Source organism: Moschus berezovskii, chromosome 3, assembly GCF_049115385.1.
Source record: "Moschus berezovskii isolate FMDL1 chromosome 3, NW_MosBer_1.0, whole genome shotgun sequence".
Taxonomy (NCBI): domain Eukaryota; kingdom Metazoa; phylum Chordata; class Mammalia; order Artiodactyla; family Moschidae; genus Moschus; species Moschus berezovskii.
Window position 1 is genome coordinate 105,912,213 of NC_142462.1, and position 20,682 is coordinate 105,932,894.

The following is a 20,682-nucleotide window of genomic DNA, read 5'->3' on the forward strand; positions in this document are numbered from 1 at the left end:
GAAAAAGGAACCTGTGTACACTATTGGTAGTGTGTAAATCGGTATAGCTACTAAGGAAAACAGTAAGGTATCTTCTCAAAAAATTAAAAACAGACCTGCCATTTGATCCAGCAATTCCACTCCTGGGTATATACCCAAAGGAAATAAAATCAGTAGCTCAAAGGGGTGTCTGCCCACCCATGTTCATTTCAGCATTGCTCACAATAGCCAAGATATGGAAACAACCTAAATATCTATCAAGGGATGAATGGATAAAAAGATGTGATTATATATATGTAATTCAGCCTTAAAATAGAAAGTTGGCCATTTTCAATGACATTGGTGAATCTGGAGAACATTTCTACAAACTGAAATAAACACAGAAAGACAAAATATTGCACAGTCTTGCTTATACATGGGATCTAAAATAGTCAGACTCTTAGAAGAAGAGAGTAGAATGGTAGGAGGGGAAAACAGGGAGATGATGGTCGAGGCATGGGCTTCCCAGGTGGTGCTGATGGTAAAGAATCCGTCTGCCAATGCAGGAGACAAAAGAGATGTGGGTTTGATGCCTGGGTCAGGAAGATCCCTTGGAGGAGGGAATGGCTACCCACTCCAGTATTCTTGCCTGGAGAATCCCATGGACAGAGAAGCCTGGCAGGCTACAGTCCATAGAGTTGCAAATGATCAGACACAACTGAAGTGACTTAGCATGCACACATGTTGGTCAAGGGACATAAAGTTTCAGTTATTAGATGAATAAGGTCTAGAGAGCTGATGTGCAACAACGTGACTGTAATAATAATACAATACTGCATAACTGAAATTCATGAAGAGGATAGATATTAAGTGTTCTCATCACATAAACACACACACACACACACACACAGGAGGTGGTGGATATGTGAATTATCTGAACTGCAGTGATTCAGTTCAGTTCAGTCGCTCAGTCATGTCCGACTCTTTGCAACCCCATGAACCGCAGCATGCCAGGCCTCCCTGTCCATCACCAACTCCTGCAGACCACCCAAACCCATGTCCGTTGAGTCAGTGATGCCATCCAACCATCTCATCCTCTGTTGTCCCCTTCTCCTCCTGCCCTCAATCTTTCCCAGCATCAGGGTCTTTTCAAATGAGTCAGCTCTTCGCATCAGGTGGCATTATTTCACAATATATACATGAATCGGAACATCAAACTGTTTACCCTAAATATATACAATATTAACTTGTCAATTGTACTCCACAGATGGCTAAAGGGCTTTCCTGGTGGCTCAGCAATTTAGAATCTGCCTGCAATGCAGGAGACACGAGATCCATCCCTGGGTCAGGAAGATCCCCTGGAGAAGGGAATGGCAACCCACTCCAGTATTCTTGCCTGGGAAATCCGGTGGACAGAAGAGTCCGACAGTCTTCAGTCCATGGGGTCGCAAAGTCAGACACGACTGAGCAACTAAACAACAGCTACAACAGGGATGGGAAAAGCAAGCAGTTACTAAGTAACTGATCAACTCCCTCCGGGTAAGACAAGCCACACTCTGCCAGTCAGAGGATGGACTCTGAGCCGATCAAGGCAGGAAGCAGGATCAAAAAGGGAGAGCTCCGTTGTTTCCACTGACTGCTCCCAGTACTCCCCTGCAGCCAAAAAGTCCAACAGAATGACCGGCAGCTTTCAAATGGGATCCCAGGGAAAAACAGGCAAACAGAAGCCATCCTCTGAACCAAGTTCTCCTGGATACAAAAAATCACCTCCAGTCCACCCCTGGTAAGTTAGAACAAACCAGATGCCTGCAACTTGGGGACAGCCTGGGAAAGATTCCCCCAGGCCACAAAGACACAGCTGAGATGAAAGGAGACACAGTGGCTAGTGGCTCTGGTTCCATCACTATCACAGGGGCCACCCTGAAGCTTAGAGGGGACAGCTTAGTATAAACAAGATTTGTTATCTCACACATTAGGATACATAAAATGTACTACGTTATACAGCACAGATGATACTTGCATATCAACCAACCAGTGAGAAAGAATGAAAATAGACATTGATTTAAGGTAGAAAATATAAAGAAACCCCTCATGTCCATTAGAAGATGATATTCTCTGAGGTTGACACCAAGGAGAAGACTGCACCCTCACCCTGTGTGTTCCTTGACAGAGCGACAGTCTACACTCACTCATTATCCAGCATGCATTTATGGAATGCGCAGTGTTATGCTAGACTCTGAGCCAGTTTCTGGAGGAGATCGGTGAGTGCCTGCCCTGCCCTCTGGGAATGTGTGTATGTGTGTGTTCAGTTGCTTAGTCATGTCTGACTCTTTGCAACCCTATGGACTGTAGCCCACCAAGCTCCTCTGTCCATGGGATTCTCTGGGCAAGAATAGTGGAGTGGGTTGCCATTTCCTCATCCAGGGGATCTGCCCAACCCAGGGATGGAACTTGCGACTCCTGCCCTGCAGGCTGATACTTTACTTCAGAGCAACCAGAGAAGCCCACCCTCTGGGATATTAGTCTCCTAATGGGCTCAGATTTCACATGGATGAGGCCAAGCGGCAAATGCTATAGCAGAGAAGTGTTCGAAGGCCTCTTTTCCTTCTTCCCAGGAGATCTGGCCAACTGATTTGAGTATAACCAGGAATTATCAGCCCAGCCCCAGTGGAGGCTCAAGGGAGCAAGTGCATGTCACAGAATAACAGGGCCACCGCATGGTACTGCCAGCCATGAGAGTTTGACTAATACAACACATCATGGGTAATATCAGATTCATTCAAAGACCCACTTGAGAGACGAAATCTCTTTAGTCAGTAGGAAGACTGATCTAAAGTAGCAAAATGAGTGGCACTAACAGATTTTATAAAGATACGCTGGCAGAGGGAGGCACAAATGAACACGTGTAAAAGGGGGTGACAGGCGAACTTTTGGCCAACTTCATGGCGCCCTGTCCTGAGGAGACAGTACAGAGGTGTTCTCCAAGGCCTGAAGGGTGAGGTGTCACTTCAGGCCTCACCACTGGCCCAGTGGAAGGTTCTAGACTGCACAGGACAGCAAAAATATAATGCTAGCCACAAATGCAGGCCACATGGGCAATTAAAAAGTTTCCAGCAGTGGTTACATTAAAAACTAAAAGTGTTAGTCGCTCAGTCATGTCCGACGCTTTGTGACCTTATGGACCGTGACCCCATAGACTGTGACCCCTCCAGGCTCCTCTGTCCATGGGATTCTCCGGGCAAGAATATTGGAATGGGTTGCCATGCCCTCCTCCAGGGTATCTTCCCGGCCCAGGGATCGAACCTGGGCCTCCTTCATTGCAGGCAGATTCTTGACTGTCTGAGCCACCACCAGGGAAGCCTCCCAAAATAACAAGGTAAAATCAACTTTTTCAGAGAACGTTTATTTTTATTTATTTCTCTATCTGTGCCAGGTCTCAGTCATAGCATGCAGGACCTTCATGGCGGTGTACAGGGTCTTTTCAGTGACCATGTGGGATCTTAGTTGTGGCATCGGTGGGGAGTGGGTCTGTTTTTTGTTTTTCTTTTAGTTTTGGCATGTGGGGTCTTAGATGGAGCATGCAGGATCTAGTTCTCTGACCAGGGATCGAACCCAGGCCCCCTGGATTGGGAGCTCAGAGTCTTAACCACTGGACCACCAGGGAAATGCCCAAATTTATTTTAGTAATCTATTTTTTTACTAACCCACTGTGCCCCAAAATAGTATCCCTTGAACATGTCTATAGCATAAACATTGTCAATGAGATATTTTACATGTGCTTTTCATACCATGTCTTTGAAATCTGATGTGTATTTCACACTGACAGAGGAACTCAGTCTGGACCAGCCACATTTCCGGTACACAGGCCTCCTCACCGGTCCTTCTCAGCTGCTCGGTCTCCAGCCTAGGATAATCTGCTTGGCCCCACTTTCCCACCAGCCCATCCACTGAGCAACACTGCCACCTCTCCACCCCTGGCATGGTGGTCAACTACGTTGCCAGGCAGAACTGCTATTAAAACATCAGCAGGGTGGCCTCCGCAAAGGTCAGCCATCCGGGGAGCTCCTGGCAGCTGCTTGTTTGTTTATTGGAACATTATCTGGGCCAGGCTGTTTATTTACATCCATTGAAGAATTGAACAATAAATATCGTCTCCTGGTAGCAGGCAGATGCTTGCATTAGAGTATTCTGGCTGCCGTCTTGCTTGAAATAATCTCCCTAATGAGCAAACAGTGTTATTCATCCTTAAAGATGTAGGCCACCCCAGGATTCCCCTTTCCTCTCTCCTCTCACATTGTCCCCAGACCTCCTGGTCAAGGTCTACACCTGCCAGACCTCCCGATCAGACCCAGGAATAAGGCAGCAAGGGTGGGGGTCTCACGCGGCAGGCAGGGACGTGAACGGAGGCTGGAGAGGCAGGGTGGGAGCAGACTAAATCTAGAAACCAGTGTCCCAGGACCCTCTGAATTCTCCACCTGGACCCCCATGCCTCCAATACAGAGGCATGTGAAGCCAGTCTCTGCTGCTCCTCTCAAGAGCCACAAGACATGACTGTGGCTCTCTCAGGTGTCCTGGCCTCAACCTGTCTCCCACGGAGCCAGAAATAGAATAGCCGTCAGGACCCTCAGTGGGAAAACCGTGGCCAGGATCTGCTTCTCTGGCACATAGAGGGTTGCGGTGTCTCCCAGGAGGGAAAAATACTGAGACTTTTGGATCTTACGTATGCGGTTTATTTTGTTGGTCCCCAGAGGCTGAAAGTGCTGCAACCCCAGTGTCTGTCCCTCAGCATCTTGCCACACAGACTGCAAAGCAGGTGAAAGAAGAGCTGAGCACACAGGGACGCGCCCGCAGCAGGTGTGTGGCCGGTCTTGACCCTTGCTTGCATGAATGAATGGAGAAGCTCACTCTGAGCCCAAGCTGCCACACTGGGCACTTTTAGATGTGCAGACACACTCACGGGCACAAACACACACACACCATCTCCATCCCTGAAGGTGAGGCTAGGTCTCCACTCAAACATGGCCTCTAGAACTTTCCATGCATAATTCTACGACAAAGTGATGGACGAGGAGGGCCTGGAAGGGTGTGCTATGCCAGCAGGAAAAAAGACACAAGTACGAGGCGTGACTTTCTTCGAAAATTGCTGGTGGTGGAATTACCTCTCTTTAGGGCAAGGGGCCTATTTACAGTCTCCGCATCCTGAGGAAGAGCTGCCTGATCCTCATGGTAGTGACTGGGATGACCTCTAAGCTCCCGTCAGACTCCCAGGGGCTGCAAGTCTGTCCCCTGCCAAGGGCAGATCCCTTGGCCCCAAGCACTCACTGTTAATTCCTATAACCCCAAACCAAGGGCATCTGTAACAAAACTCCACTCATACTCACTTGAATTGTCCCCAGTGCTTTCATTTTTTTTTTCAGTGGCATGCTCATTAAAAAAAAATTTTTTTTAATTTATATTGGAGAATAGTTGATTTACAAAGCTGTGTTAGCTTCAGGCACACAGCAAAGTGATTCAATTACACATATACATACACCCATTCCTTCTCAGATTCTTTTCCCAGAGAGGTTATTACAGAATATTGATGGAGTTCCCTGTGCTATACAGTAGTGCCCAGTGCTTTCAAGTTAAAAAGAGGGAAGAGCCTCTCCCTTTCCTCTGGCTCTTCCAATCTCCTTCCCCTGCTCTACTTTCTCTTTTTTATCCACAGCACTTGTTACTATCTCCCATACTACATAATTTATTCCTTTATGATGCTTATTATTCATCTCCATGTAAACACCACAGAGCAGAAATCTTTATCTCCTGTGCTCACTGGTGTCTGCCAAATCCCTGAACCATGCCACATAGTGGGGGGGGGGGGGGTCAATAAAAATCTGTTGAATAAATGAATGAATGGAAACATTCAAACTACTCATCAACATCTTCATTTGTCCCCAGGATGCGGATTTCTTTCTTATCTTATGACAAGGGAACTGAACAGTTGCGGATGTTCGCACTGGAAGGTTCAGCAGCAGGGGAGAAGCTGGAATCATCCAGCCCAGACCCAAGGGGCCGGTGGTGCCCATTCCTCCAGCAGAGTGGACCATGCCACACGCCACAGGCTCACCTCCCTGCCTTGAATCCCAGGGCTTAGAATGCGAGCAGGGCCCCTGCTTCTGTATTTGCCCTGCTTAAGCCGCCCCAGAATAGCACAGTAAGGGTGCTTTGTTTTGATTTCCTGATTCCAGCCAGGAGAAAGAGCTTGCAAAGGGAACTGCAAGAGGGTAAACAGTAATTAATTAGACAGGCTCTGTGCGCACATGAAACCTGCACTGTGTTACCAAACACTGTTGGGACAACAGGTCCCTGTGGATCTCCCGTTAAACACGTACAAAACCGAATGATGCTGTCCAGGTAGCCATTAGGACTTCTTCCCCTGTATGGTCCACATCAGAGAAATCAGGGACAATGGCTTCTATCCCACCCCCACCCCACCACCTGCTTGGGTGGTGACACAAAGAACAGGATTCAACTCCAGGAGAAAAAGATGCTGATGAAATAAAAAATGAAAGACAGTATGGTTGATATGAAAGGAAGTACCAGAAAAAAGTTCAAACCAGTATGTTTCAAATGCAAAATATTTAAAATCAACTTCTTTTGCGGCATCTTCCCAATCTTGTTGGAGAGAATTGCACACACAAGTTACAGGGTTGGAAACTTGGTGGGTCAGCCAGACTGTGACCTTAGAGTAGGCTGTACTCCTAAATCCTGAATGGCTTTTAGCTATGTGCCTCTAGCCACAAGGGAGCATTGACAGGCTACTCCCACTCCTGGAAAAACAAGTACCCATGAAGAGACTGTTGATATATGCCTGCCACTCACTGCCATGTGCTTTACACAATCTGCTCGTTCCGTATTTCAGAAGACCAGAATCCCCTGGCTTCTGAGATGCTATGTGTAGGCAGAGTGAGAGGGTAAGACGGTGTGAATCCCAGCTCTGCGCTTAGGAACTGTGTGGCCTTAGACAACCCACCAAACTTTCCTGAGTTTCCTTTCCTCTTGGAAAATAAAAAAACAAACAGAAATAATCATAACAATACTTGGTTGTTACTGTGGGAGTCTAGAGTGAGGGGATGATGGTTATGTTTCAATAAATGTTCAGTAAGTTTCAGTAATCTCACTGATTGCTAGGAAGCCAGTTTTAATGAATCGATCCCTGTGATCCCCACTCATCCCCAAGAGGAGCAGCAACCTTATGTGTTATAGAAAGAGAGGTTAGAGTCTGTGGCCCACAGAGTGGACTTTCAAATTCCAACAAGGTCACTTAAAGAAAGAGAGAAGAGGCCCCAGGGCTCAGCTGTAGACCATCTGAGCCGACCAGAAAATGGGCCTTGCCAGAGGAAACTCGGTCTGGAAGAGTCTGTGCCCATGATGGAGGGCTCAGACGGGCATCCCACCAATGTGGTCCAGAGACCATCACACGATGCCTCAAGCCAGAGGAACTGTCCTGAAGAGCCTGGTTCCACTCAGGCATGATTCAGAAAGCCAGCAACTTTATGGAGAAAGATGAAAGCAGCTTCATGCATACGGTTTGGGCAAGCCCCAGAAAGGGAAATGGGGTACCACAGCCCAGCTCATGGAAAGGAGGATCATCTTTGGGGACCCATCAAGGGTGGGAAGTGGACTCAGGGCTGGCAGGGTGCTAAGGAGAAGCAGGGCCTGTTTCCTAAAGGTGAGGCAGTGGCTCTATGTGGAACTGGGGACAGTCTCAAATCCAGAACCAGGACGCTGGATTCCTCGTACCTACTCCCCTACTGCCTCTTCCATGACTCCCTACCCTCCCATCTCCGGCCCTGTATACTCAGGGCCCAGAGTGCCCTCCTGCCAAATGAGGGGAGGCTGTGTCCTCTCTTCTGTGCCCCACAACGGTGGCAGTCACCTGTGGGTTAACGGGCAGAGCTGTATCCCGACTGCAAGGGGCTGAGGAGCAGTCAGCGTTTTCCTCCTGCTGGAAACTGAGCCTCCTCCAGAGGGGGACCCAGCAGCTGCTCAAGGCAGCTGTAGTGGAAGCAGGAGACACCAGAAGCGGAGTGAAGGCTGGAGACGGATGGACTCTCACATGAGCTGTTACAGGAGTTCCATGAGCCCCAGCTGGTCGGGTCTTAGCTCAGAGGATAGAGCTTCTAGCAAACAGCTTGGCTCCAAGTAAAGACGCAGGACTTGTGCTGACTGAAAGAGGAAAGTGGGCTTTGCCTAGGTTTTCTCCTGAGCTCAGAGGCAGCAGTAATCCCCACCCATAACCCCCACACCTTCACATCTCACAGTTTACCATCACTGCATGCCCCATTGCTCTAGTCCCTAAGGCCTACCCAGGGCTCCCTGGTGGCTCAGACAGTAAAGAATCTGCCTGCAATGTGGGAAACGGGGGTTCAATTCTTGGGTCAGGAAGATCCCCTGGAGAAGGGAAGATACCTACTCCAGTATCTTGCCTGGAGACTCCCATGGACGGAGGAGCCTGGTGGCCTACAGTCCACGGGGTCGCAAAGAGTCGGACACGACTGAGCAACTTCACTTTCACTTCCACTTTCTTCTTATCTAGGGACCAGGACTTGGATCTTCTAGCAACTTTCCCTCCTAGTTACTTTCTCTCCTGATCCCAACTGGTTCCATCTTCAGATGGTCCTTTGCATATTGTCATCTTTGCCCTAGAGTAGAACCAAACTCTGCCCCCCAGGTCTCCTCCCAGCTCTCCCCATCTTCCTCCTCATCACCTAGCAACCACCATCCGTGAGCACCCACAGCACTTCTAGGTGCAGCATCCCCGCTCCTCCACACAGCCCTGCATTTCTTGCCAGGCCTATACGTTCCTGTTTCCTCAAAGAATCGAACTGGTCCTTTCTCACAGTTCCGTTCACAGTCCTATTCACACCATGTCCCTCAGTTTCCTCAGTTTCCTCTCAACCAACCCACGCACATCCCTCCCTCTGAATCTGGTCCAGGACACTCTTCCAAAGGCTCTTTCCATAACACTTGACCCACTCTGAATGCCTCCCTGTTTCATATCACCTGCAGCCACAACTGCCCAGCCGCTAAAAGCTGTCTCGTGCTTCGACTCATGTAGACGCCCGTCCTTTGCTGTCAGGCTTTCAGTGTGTTTGTTTCAGCTGTGAGAATGTCAGCCCCTTGAGGGCAGGTCTATAGCACTGAGCTTAAGCACAGGGCTGTGTAGCCAGCCAAGCTGGAGTCCTGATTCTGCCCATTATTAGCCCTTGTGACTTCAGGGAGAATTTTAAAGATCTGCTTAATATCCTTCACTGAAATATGGTGCTCAGAATTCTGAGCCCAGGGTTGCGGTCAGGATTTCATCAGGTGAATTATGAGATGCTCTTACTAAAGTGGCTAGTATATTGGAAGTAGGGCTTCCTTCATGGCTCAGGGGGTAAAGAATTTGCTGCCAATGCAGAAGACTCATGTTTGATCCCTGGGTCAGGAAGATGCCCTGGAGAAGGAAATGGCAACCCACTCCAGTATTCTTGCCTGGAGAATTCCATGGACAGAGGAGCCTGGTGGGTACAGTTCTTGGGGTCATAAAAGAGTCGGACATGACTTAGCAACTAAAACAACAACAACATGTTGGAAATATGCACATGACTGCTAGTTGTGGATAGTTAGTACTCATTTGTATTTGGTGAGTTAGTTGAAGATGGAGATGAGATAATGCAGTGATGGTGCAATGCAGCTGCGCACAGCCTCTAGTCCCCAACAGCTCTGTGAACACCAGAGTTGTTTAATAGATGTTTAGTCAATTAACAAATGAATGCACAAATTCCAATCACAATGGGAAAAGATCAAAAGGATCCCTGGATCCTCAGAGACTCTCTCCCAAGTTTATGTCTTTTTGATGTTTGTCTCCAGGGGTCCACCAGTCCTCTTTGTAAGACCAAGGGCTGAAGCGGCAGCCAGCCCTGTGTGGTTCCTGCCCGCCAGACCCTGCACTGAGCTGCCTGTGGGAAGCCCCATGAACTGGTGGCTCAGCCCCTAGGCATTCCTCAGCAATTTCCTTGGCAAACAAATAACCCAGGGAGCATCAGACAAGTGTGCATGCGTCACCTCGACATCTGCTCTCTCAGATGAGCTCAGCTCTGGGTTCTTTCCCTGCAGCCTCATCAGACTCCTGGGGATCAGCCCTTTCCCATCCGAGGACAGCTGTGTGTGTTTCTGTGAGCCTAAGAACAACCTATGTTTACTTAGTGCTAAGGGCCAAGGCATCAGCTACGCACAACTCCCCAAGAAGGATTGGCGGCGTCTCCATCAACCACTCACCTGACGTTCTGCATGCCTCCTCCCCCTTGGGAAGCATGTTGGTCAGTAGCCACCACCCCGCTCCTGGCTGAATGTCAGTGGACTTGGAAAGCCCCGAAACAGGCAGAGATTCACATTTTGTTCACTTGAGATCTGTACCAGGATTTAAAGCCCCAGATCCTGAGCCACCTAAGACATTTTGTGGTCAAAATGAGGGTTAGAAGTGTGTTTACTCAAGACTCAAGTCAACATCACTCTCTCCAAGAATTCTCCCCACCACCTCCAAGGATAGATTCAATCCCCCCCGCCAGTTTGTGTTCCTCCTGGCTTGCCGGGACCATGGCCGTCGGGACACCTCACAACATGCGGTCATTATGTGCACCTATCTTTCCACCTCCCCACGTGCTCCCTGAACACAGGACTATGTCATGTTCATCCTCCCTGAAGTCACAAAGCCAGTGAGTGCGGCCCTAGACTGGAGTTTAAGTTTTCCGGCTCCAAATCCATTCTCAGCGACAACTGACAGAAAAGTAGGTATTGCTGGGTGCCCCAGCGGCAATGTTCATTCAGTTCAGTTCAGTCGCTCAGAAACTTTCCGAGTCTTCTTTGAAGAATGGACTTCAGTCCACTCAGTACTGCCTTACAGATCACCAAGGATTACTCAATTCTTCCTCTCTCTATCTGCACACATCTCCCCCAGCAGCCACTGCCTGCATTTTACATTAAAACACACACACACCAGCCACTTCTCTGAGCAAGAAACACTTGGAACTCTTTCAAATGAGAACCCTCGAATCCATGAGGCCTGGGTGAGGCGTGTGAATGGTTTGCAGTCAGATAATCTGTTCCCAGAGACAAGGGGAAGGCCCTTCCTCAGGCTCAAAATTCTGGGGTGGAGAAGGGCGTCCCTGTGTGGGTGTGACATCAGCAGATGGGGCTGGAATGCAAACTTGTGGAGCGTCAAGGGGCCCCAGGGCCAGGAGAGAGCTCGGCTGTCACACCACAAAGGGTCTTTTGACCACCCTCCATCCCAGAAAAACCACAGAGCCTTCTTGAAGCTGCCCCCCACCCTCAGCGGAGGGGCCTAAAGGCACTGTCCTCTAATCCAACGGGTGACCTCTGACCCCAATGAGTGCGAGCTTGGAAAAGGCAGGAGGTTTCAGAGCTAAAGGACCTTGAAGGAAAAAAAGAAATAACCAGCGCCTGTATGGAATACTCGTTCTGCCAGCAGCATGTGGAGTTAATTGCAGAGAAATGCATTTTAAAAATAAGATATTGGAAAACCATCCTCTCCGTCACTGGCCACAGTTATTACAATTATTTATACGACATCACCATAGCACGTGTGTTTCACAGCAATTAAACTATTGATCTTGCAGCTCTGAGGTGCTGAGCAAAATCCACTGCCACCATTCCTGCCCCTGTGGGAGTCGTCTGTCCCCACGCTCAGACGTGGAAACTGAGACTGAGCCAAGAGCGGAAGAGTTAGTAGTTGGAAAATTAATATTAATCAATATAGCGGGGACTTCTCTGATGGCTCGGACTGTAAAGAATCTGCCTGCAATGCAGGAGATCTGGGTTTGATCCCTGGGTCGGGAAGATCCCCTGGAGAAGGGAATGGCTGCCCACTCCAGTATTCTTGCCTGGAGAATTCCACGGACAGAGGAGCCTGGCGGGCTATCATCCATGAGATCACAAAAGAGTTAGACACAACTGAGCGACTAAAACACACACACACACACACACACACACACACACTGGTGGTCCAGAGGTTAAGAATCCACCTTGCAATGGAAGCAGTGCAGGTTCGATTCCTGGTCAGGGAACTAACACCCCACATGCCACGGGGAACTGAGCCCCAGCACCACAACCAGAGAGTCCATGCACCACAACAAAAGGTCCCACGTGCCACAGCTAAGACCCAATGCAGCCAAACAAATAAATATTTAAAAAGGGAATCAACATATTGACATGATAAGCTAATATTATCTTAACATAGCAATAGTAATATGGTCCTGTCTCCATTTGGCCGGCATTTAGTCCATCATGATGTAACTTTCCAGGCTTGTCCAGGAAGTTACACAGTGCAGCTGAGTAGTGCTGATGGAGTGCATGGGTCCCAGGGGCTACAACCATGGACTCCAAACGCAGCCCCGCCATGAACTAGATACAACACCTCTTGGGAAGAGAGTCAGTCTCTCCTAGTGTCTTCATTCATAAAATATCAATAATAGCAACACCCAATACATTCAGCTGATGTGAAGAACTCATGAGTTAGTAGAGGAAGACACTGAGCACGTGGGCTGGAACGCAACTGGGGCTGAACTCAAGCTTCCTGTTACTGCAGCAGCCGGTCCGCAGGATTCTCATTCACCCAGGACACATCTCTCTGAACTCAGCTGTCATAGTTACATCACTGGTGAGGGACCAAGGGTAGGCTTGGTCTCCTGTGAGGCTCGACACTGAGATTTGCAGTAAGATAAGCAGCACACATTCTTTTTTTTCCTTCTTTTCTGATAGCCTTGAGGTAGGAGCTGGACCTGACTTCTCTCTGTAGCTGGTCGCCTAGATGTGGGTAGGAATAGTCCTTGGACTCCAATCTCCCCCTCTGCCTACCACACTCCACCCCAGGAACATGCCCTCATGGCCCCATCATTTTTCTTCAAGTTCATTGTCAACATGAACCTAATAATGGTTATGGAAAGTCTTATTTATGAATGTGTCTGATGTATTATTTAATGCATTTTGAAGATATATTATAAGATAAAATACATTGAATAGTGGGTGTCTGGGAAGGTACCAAAATGATTCCACTTCATAAACCTTTTTGTTAGGAAGTCACATGTTCCTGAACCAAAATCTCTTACGTTGGATGGTCTGGGTGTGAAGAGATGAGAAACAGAGTCACGTTCACTGTGATCCAGCCTCCAGGCCTTAGGAGTCAAGGAGATGGACGATGGTAGGAAGTGGTGGAGACTGCAGATCCGTTGCTGCTCTGCATTGTCACACCAAGGGGCAAGCTGGGAGGGGACACTGATGTGGGCGGGAAGTGACGTGGGCGTCAGATCTGTGGCATGAAGTCACAGAAGCATGGTCAATTGGCCTTGTCTGATTGCCTTGGAAATTCAGGACTGGTGTTTGGGCCACTGCTAAGGGCTTGCCTTTGGTCACTGCCATTCCACAGATGGGCTATGAAATCATAACACGAGACATTTCCCAGAGTCAGAATTTAAGCCACTGTGCCTGGCTGACCCTCTTGCCTTCTTTCTGAGGGTCAGGTGTGACACACTTCAGGGATTACAAGGTACAGTTCAGAAAGTCAGTGGTGAAAGGAATAAAGTCACATTTTCTGCTTCCCTTCATGTTGCCCTCAAACAACCACAAAGGGCTCCCTCAGTTGAGAACAGGGAACATTCTCCCATGTCCCAGGCTAGCCCCTAAAATAGGCTCCATGCCTTAACCTACTTGAGCTTACAAATAAATAGGCAGGCATTTTGAAGAGTGCAGGAAAGACATACCTATTGCAGCATCTTCTCTACACGGTCACCACTATCTTTGAATTCCAGTGGAGGAACATTTCTTTGGGTGAAACATCTTTTTATGATCCAAATATTGTGATGGAGGGGAAGCTATCTTTGGGGAAAGTGAAAGTGTTAGTCAGTCGCTCCAGTTGTGTCCAACTCTTTGCACATTGTAGCCAGCCAGGCTCCTCTGTCCATGGAATTCTTCAGGCAAGAATACTGGAGTAGGTAGCTGTTCCCTTCTCCAGGGGATCTTCCCGACCCAGGGTAGAACCTGAGTCTCCCACATTTAAGACAGTATCTTTACCGTCTGAGCCACCAGGGCAGCCCATCTTTGGGGAGCATGGGGTAAAATGAAAGGCCCTGGCCTGAAAGGGGTACAGGAGATGAGTCTGGTCCCATTGGCCAAGTCTCCCAATTCCTTAGGGTACCGTCAGCAACATGGCGGGTTTAGATGCTCCTTCAGGTCCAAGTCATAATATAGTTACGTAGCCTGTATAAATAGACTTTCTTAGCAGTTTTTTTCATGACGGGAGAGAATGATTCCCAGGGAAAGGTTAACAAGGGGACGATATAACCTGGATGACTCATAATGGAGAAGTGGGCGCAGTTTTAAGGAACTAAAGAGAAATCTCATTTCACATCACAGTTTTTATGGTTTTGATTGGGGCTGGTTCTGGAATATCTACCCAAAGTCTGTGTCATTTTCAAAAATCTGAATTTATCTATTATTACAGAAAACAGACCCTCAGGGTTTATCTTTTGCTCTGATGTAAGACTTAAAACCAAGTGAAGTCCTCTGAAGGTTGAGTTCTTTCTCCTCACAGACCCTTTCCTTCGGTCGCCTTTGGTCAGCCTCACGCCAGTGCCCACCACCAGGGGTCGCTGGCTCCCTTCTGCTCCTGGGTGACTTCCTGCCTTTGCTCCTATTAGTAGGAAGGGGAAAGAGGCAAAGGGAGGAGGGGAAAGGGTGCCGAGGGCCAGGAAACTTCAGGAAGGGAGAAGGAAACCATCCAGGCCCCAGTTACTCTTTGAAACTCAAGACAGGCCCCAACGACCAGCCCAACCTCAGAAGGCCCCAGGGCCTGAATCAGAAGCCCCTATAGCCCTGGGTCTGTAGACTGGAATCCATTGACTGGACTTCTGGCCGCAACCCCTGGGCGAGTTCTATTTCCCATCCCTGGAGGTAGACCAGGAAAAAGCAGGACAGAAACACTTCCTTGTTTCTCTCTAGCCAGCAGGACTTTGCCCACATCAGCTTGATGTGTTGCTCCAGGGAAAGAGAGACCCAAAAACCCCAGCAACAAAATGATCTCCAGCACTTAATTTCCTCCTAGGTTTCTAAGCATGTACTTATTTCCTGGGCAGTTATTATTATTACAGACACCACATAAACAAAAGTGTCAGATAATTAAGAATAATCTTATCTCCCCCTACCCTAAGCATTTTCTTTACCCAGTGGGAAACAAACTCCTCCTCCATAGCTTCCCCTCCCTGACTTTTTCGCTTGGCACCTAAAATGAGCAGGTCGGAGGATCTGGGAGCATGTAGGAGCAAGGGAGATATTTCTGTGACTGATGCTCGGGAAACAGGATTTCTGGGCTCTCTCGCTGGCCCGCTGTGTGCAACCTGTAGGAGTCTCTAGTTCAAGTTTACTGTGAAACATCTTCACTTGGAGGACTTACAAGGAATCTTGCAAGGGAGTCAAAGAGAATCTGGCAGGTTTCCCACCCTCAATAATGTCTTGTCTACAACAGCTAAGATGCCAAACAGAATTTAGGAAGCAGTTTCACATCTCTTTTCTGGTTTAATTCATACCACACATAGTAGGCACACAAGAAACACTGGTTGAGTTCATAAATGAGCTATTATTCTGATGAGATTCGGAGAGTGTTATTTCTAGTCACATGTCATGTGTAAATAAACAGACTCGGAGAGGACACGCCTGAAGTCAGACATAGCTAACAAGCAGTAGTGTCATAATTTTCTACCCGATCTTCAGCCAACACGCCCTACCCCCCACACTAAGCTCCTCCTGGGGGAAGTGCATGCAGATAACTTACACTTAAAAACAACTTTATTTCAATCTTTATCCAAAAATTGTAAAAAAAAAAAAAAAATGTTAAAAGTGTGTGGTGTTGAACTTCAGATGCTGACCTCTGACTACATAGGCAAGCGGGGGAGAGAAGGTCAGGATAGAAGCTTAGAGTTCTTCCCCACTCCTGGAGAAAAGGGACGCTCAGAGTGTGGTATAGGATTAGAACACCAGGGCCCAGTGGAGACCCCCGTTCTCCTAGCGTCAGCCCAGGATGCAACCCACCCCACCCGACCCTTCCAAGGAAAGGACGGGATGGTTATGCGGAGAAGGTTCTTCACAAAAGAGTGACAATTGGAACTGACTGTTAAAGGAGGAATGGGATCCCAGTGGCAGGAACCGCAAGGACCATGGATCCTGGGACTGCCTGGCATGAGGGGTGGATATGAGTGCCACGTGTGTGCAGTGGAGAGGGGCCAGCAACAGCCAGGCCATGTGACTGCGCAGGGACACAGAGGGAGGTCGGACGCAGGTACAACGGACTCCTGAACGCCCTTCAGAGCGCTAACCTTTTATCTGCAGGCAAAGGGGAAGCGTCGCATGCTGCAGAGGTGGGAACTGATAGAATCTGACTTGTGTGAAATGAAGATAGTAATCCTTCCTCCACTTTCCCGGCTTGGAGACCCTTCCTGGAAGAGGCACACTTTCATTCCTTTAGCAAAGCTGAGAATCTACTGATTGTCTAAAACAACTAAATGCAGAATCTTTCCCCACCGCCACGAGGCTGTGGACTCTGTGCTGGGAGTGGATTGTATTGAATCAGCCACATCCTCCCAGTTTTCCCTGTGGCCCAGTCTAGTGTTCAAGTTAAGGGAATAACACATTTGTCTGCACCAAGCTCTCTAACTGGGGTTTTGGAAAACCCTGATATTCTTAATATAAATGGAATCAGCCCATCTAGACTCACGGAAAGTGAGACTCAGTCACAGCACTGTAGCACTTTCCTGACGAGACACAGACCCTGAGGATCCCAGGCCTCGAGGCCAGGATTTTAAAAACAGGTTTCATTGTCCATAAGGCGTTACTCAACTAACAATAGTTCCGTGTTCAAACGTTGCAGAGGGATTCTGTGACCATTATTTCAGTGCATCCTGCACCAGTGTAGTGAGCCAGGTTGGCAAAGTGCACTCAGGCCCCAGCCCTCCAGCCTAGGAGGAATGAGTAGACCCATGCTCCATGGTACCCATCATGGTACACATCACCACTATAATTCCATCAGGTCTCTTCACTCCTGAGCCCACTGCTCTCACCAAGTGGCCTTGATGTTCACTTCCTTTTAACAGTCCTCTAAGTAAGGGATGGAGGTGTGACCAGGAAAATCCACTGCTTAGCCACCTACCTCCCCAGTTGCATCAGTGCAGAGTGAGATGAATAAATAGGATGCTATGAATCTGCCTTTTGCCTTAATTTTATTATGCTCTGTTATATTGTGTTGTCCTGGGTTGGGTTGTGTTGGGTTATATTGTGTTAGAATGGTTATGTTGGATTGCATAGGTTGTATTGTGTTGTGTTATGTTAGACTGAGTTGGTTTTGTCATGCCTGTTGGATTGGATTGTGTTGTGTTGCACTGGGTTGGGTTGTGTTGGATTGGGTTGCGTTATGTTGGATTGGGTTGCTTTATTGTGTTGTGATGTATTGTATTGGGTTGGGTTATATTGTGCTGTGCTATGTTGGAGTGAATTGGTTGTATTGTGCTTGTTGGATTGGATTGTGTTGTGTTGTGCTGTATTGAGCTGCATTTTGTTGGACTGCACTGGATTTACTGGTCTGTGATTCAGTATAACAAAGTTTGCCCTGGGGCTCACACTCCATGGTAAGTGCTGGTTATTTGTTGGCCCTTGCCAAGTCAGAGTGGTTTCTTTTTTTTTTTTTAAGATTTTTTTTTTGGAGGGGGGATGCAGACCATTTAAAAGGTCTTTATTGAATTTGCCATAGCGTTGTTTCCATTCTCTGTTTTGGTTTTTGGCTGCGAGGCATGTGGGATCCTAGCTCCCTGACCAGGAATCGAACCCACACCCCCTGAATTAGAAGGCAAAGTCTTAACCAGTGATCCACCAGAAAAGTCCCACCACAGTGATTTCACAATTTTCAGGGTCCAAGTTGCATGCACAGCAGAAGCGACCTGGGCGCCATAAGCCAAGGTCAGCCGTCACTGCCTGGACTCTGGCTCCACAGGCTCCCAGCCTTTTCCCTCCTCAGTCGGCTCAGCTTGCAGGCAGCCAGGCAGCTTCAGAAAGGGGCAGGGAAGGGAGCCAAGAGCAGGGGTGAGGACCAAAGAGAGCCAGGCCGAGGGAAGGCAGGCGGGGCAGAGAGTGCAGCCCAAGAGCATTCTCATTCTGAAGAAGCAGGACTCCGCGGCTCCTGGCAACAGCTAGAGTCTGGTGATCTGTTTCCACTGAAGACCCAAAGTAACCCGGTCCACGAAACTCAGGCAGAGTGGTTTTGATGTAAGGTCACAGCCCCAAAACAAAGCAAGGTCAGAAGTTCATCCCCAGAGAAAAGTGGGCACGCATGTACCAGACAGGTGGGCAGATGGGCAGAGGTCAGCACTCCTTTGAGTGACCCTGGGGGTTCTAGAGCCCTCCTAGTCAGAGAGGGGACAGCCATCACTTTCCTGCTCTTCTGAGCCTGGAGAAGGCCAGGCTCTGGCCGGGTTCTGAAGGCAGGTTGTGTGGTGGTTTTAGTTGCTCAGTCGTGCCTGACTCTTGTGACCCCATGGACTGTATAGCACACCAGGCTCCTCTGTCCATGGGAGTCTCCAGGCAAGAACACTGGAGTGGGTTGCCATTTCCTTCCCCAGGGGATCTTCCTGACTCGGGGATTGAATCCATGTCTCCTGCATTGCTGGAGGATTCTCTACTACTGAGCCACCTGCCGGGGATACAGTTATTCAAGCCACAAAAGAGGAAACTGAGTCAGAAAAGACCTTGATCCTGGCCAGCAGCCAGAGCCTCGGGGGAGGATGAGTTATCAGCCTGTGCTCACTTGCTCTGGATCCCAGGGGTGCCCGTCTGAGGCATGGTTGGTCCGTGCTCACCACCTCTGGGCTCACACCCTCCCTCTCTGCCTTGTCCTGCCCTTCCCGGGAGCCTCTCCCTTCACCCCCGCAGACTTCATATCCACAGCTCTCACTGACATCTTTACCTCCCGTGTTCTGGAAAACAGGGAAGAAGGAGGAAGAGGAAGTCTTTCCAGAACCTCTGGTTACCATCATGCACTTTCTTTCCTTTTTCTCCCTTTTCCCCCTCCAATCTCATCCATCCCCGAACAGAGAAATCCAACGCATCTGTACTTGTGACAACAGGTGATCCGACAGCTGCTGCTGAGGGCCACCGGGGGCCGGAGGGGTGCTGGTTGGGGTGTGCCTGTGTGTAGATGTGTGTGTGTGTGTGTGCACTGGGTCTGTTTTCTGAAGCTGGTCTTTATAACCAGACTGAACCAGGCATTGCATTCTGCACCTCCTCAAACAGCCAGTAGGTGGCAGAGCTGCAACAGGCCGGTGATTCCAGTTCAGTGGCACCTGGCTCAACACTGGCCAGAGCTGGTCCAACTGTAGGGGGAAGGTGTGTCCACAGACACCCCCGGGTGGCCTACACAGAGGTCCTGGGCAAGATGATTTGAGGGACAGCGAGCTAACAGCGCTTCCGAAAGCCCTTCCCCTCCTCGCTTCCATCCCTCCGTACTTGCCCTGCTCTGTACGCTCCTGTGCTCAGTCGTGTCCGACTCTTTGTGACCCCATGTAACCCGCCAGACTCCTCTGTCCATGGGATTCTCCAGGCAAGAATACTGGAGCAGGTTGCCATTTCCTTCTCCAAGGGATCTTCTCCACCCAGGGACTGAACTCGCGTCTCTTGTATTGCAGGCAGATTCTTTACCCTCTGAGCCCCTAATTTTATCTCATACGGGAGAGCCTATTAACATTTACAAAGCATCTGCAGGGATGCTTGTCAGATTTTGTGGGAGTCTGTGAAAATGCAGCTTCCCCTGTGTACTTGGATTGTCACTCAGCACGACTGAAGTGGAGCCCAGGAACCTGCACTTCGAGTAAGCGCCCCTGGTGATGTCCATACAGTGACCAGCGAACCCCAAACTAGGACACCCCCAGGTATCATGATGAGGGCTTTGAGATCTGTTCTTAAGCCTCGTGTAATTTTTCACTCTGTCCACCTGTTTCTTATTCTTCAAATGTATTAAATGTGTACGTGCATACCAAGTCAGTTATGTCTGACTCTTTGTGACCCTATGAACCCTAGCCCGCCAGGCCCTCTATCTATGGGATTCTCCAGGCAAGAATACCAGAATGGGTTACCATGCCCTCCTCCAGGGGATCTTCCCAACCCACAGATGGAACCTGCATCTCTATTGTCTCCTGCATTGGCAGGTGGGTTCTTTACCACTAGCGCCACCTGGGAAGCCCATATTAATATATCAAATATATTGCCACTGCCCTTCTCCACCATGAAGTTTAAGTCCACATCCATAAGAGACCACTTTCTTTTTCCTTAGGCTCCTTTCCCGGTGCTCTAAGATCCCTGGACTTCTGGCTCCTTAGGATGGTTTTCTCAGACTGCCTAGCTCTCATCCCAGCTTTTCTTTCATTTGCGTCTATTGTCCTGCAAGCCCTAGCACCATCCCCAGCCTTGACCGTCGGGGGGCTTGGCTGGAATTTGCAGAACAGAGGTCACTCTCCATCCCTCTCCCCTTCTCCGTCCCCCTAGCTGCCCCAGACACCCAACTGGATTGCCCTGGCAGGAGGTTCCACCCCCTTGGTGTCCTCCGAGCAGGGCTCCTGGTTTAGCAACCTGAAGCTGACCCATGAATATGCT

General features: G+C 49.0%; 1 protein-coding gene across 1 annotated transcript in view; it reads right to left on the minus strand.

Moving 5' to 3' along the window:
- PLXNA4 (plexin A4) overlaps window positions 1–20,682 on the minus strand; it is a 492,275-nt gene that overhangs the window by 173,899 nt on the left and 297,694 nt on the right. The gene's annotated exons all lie outside the window — the stretch shown is intronic.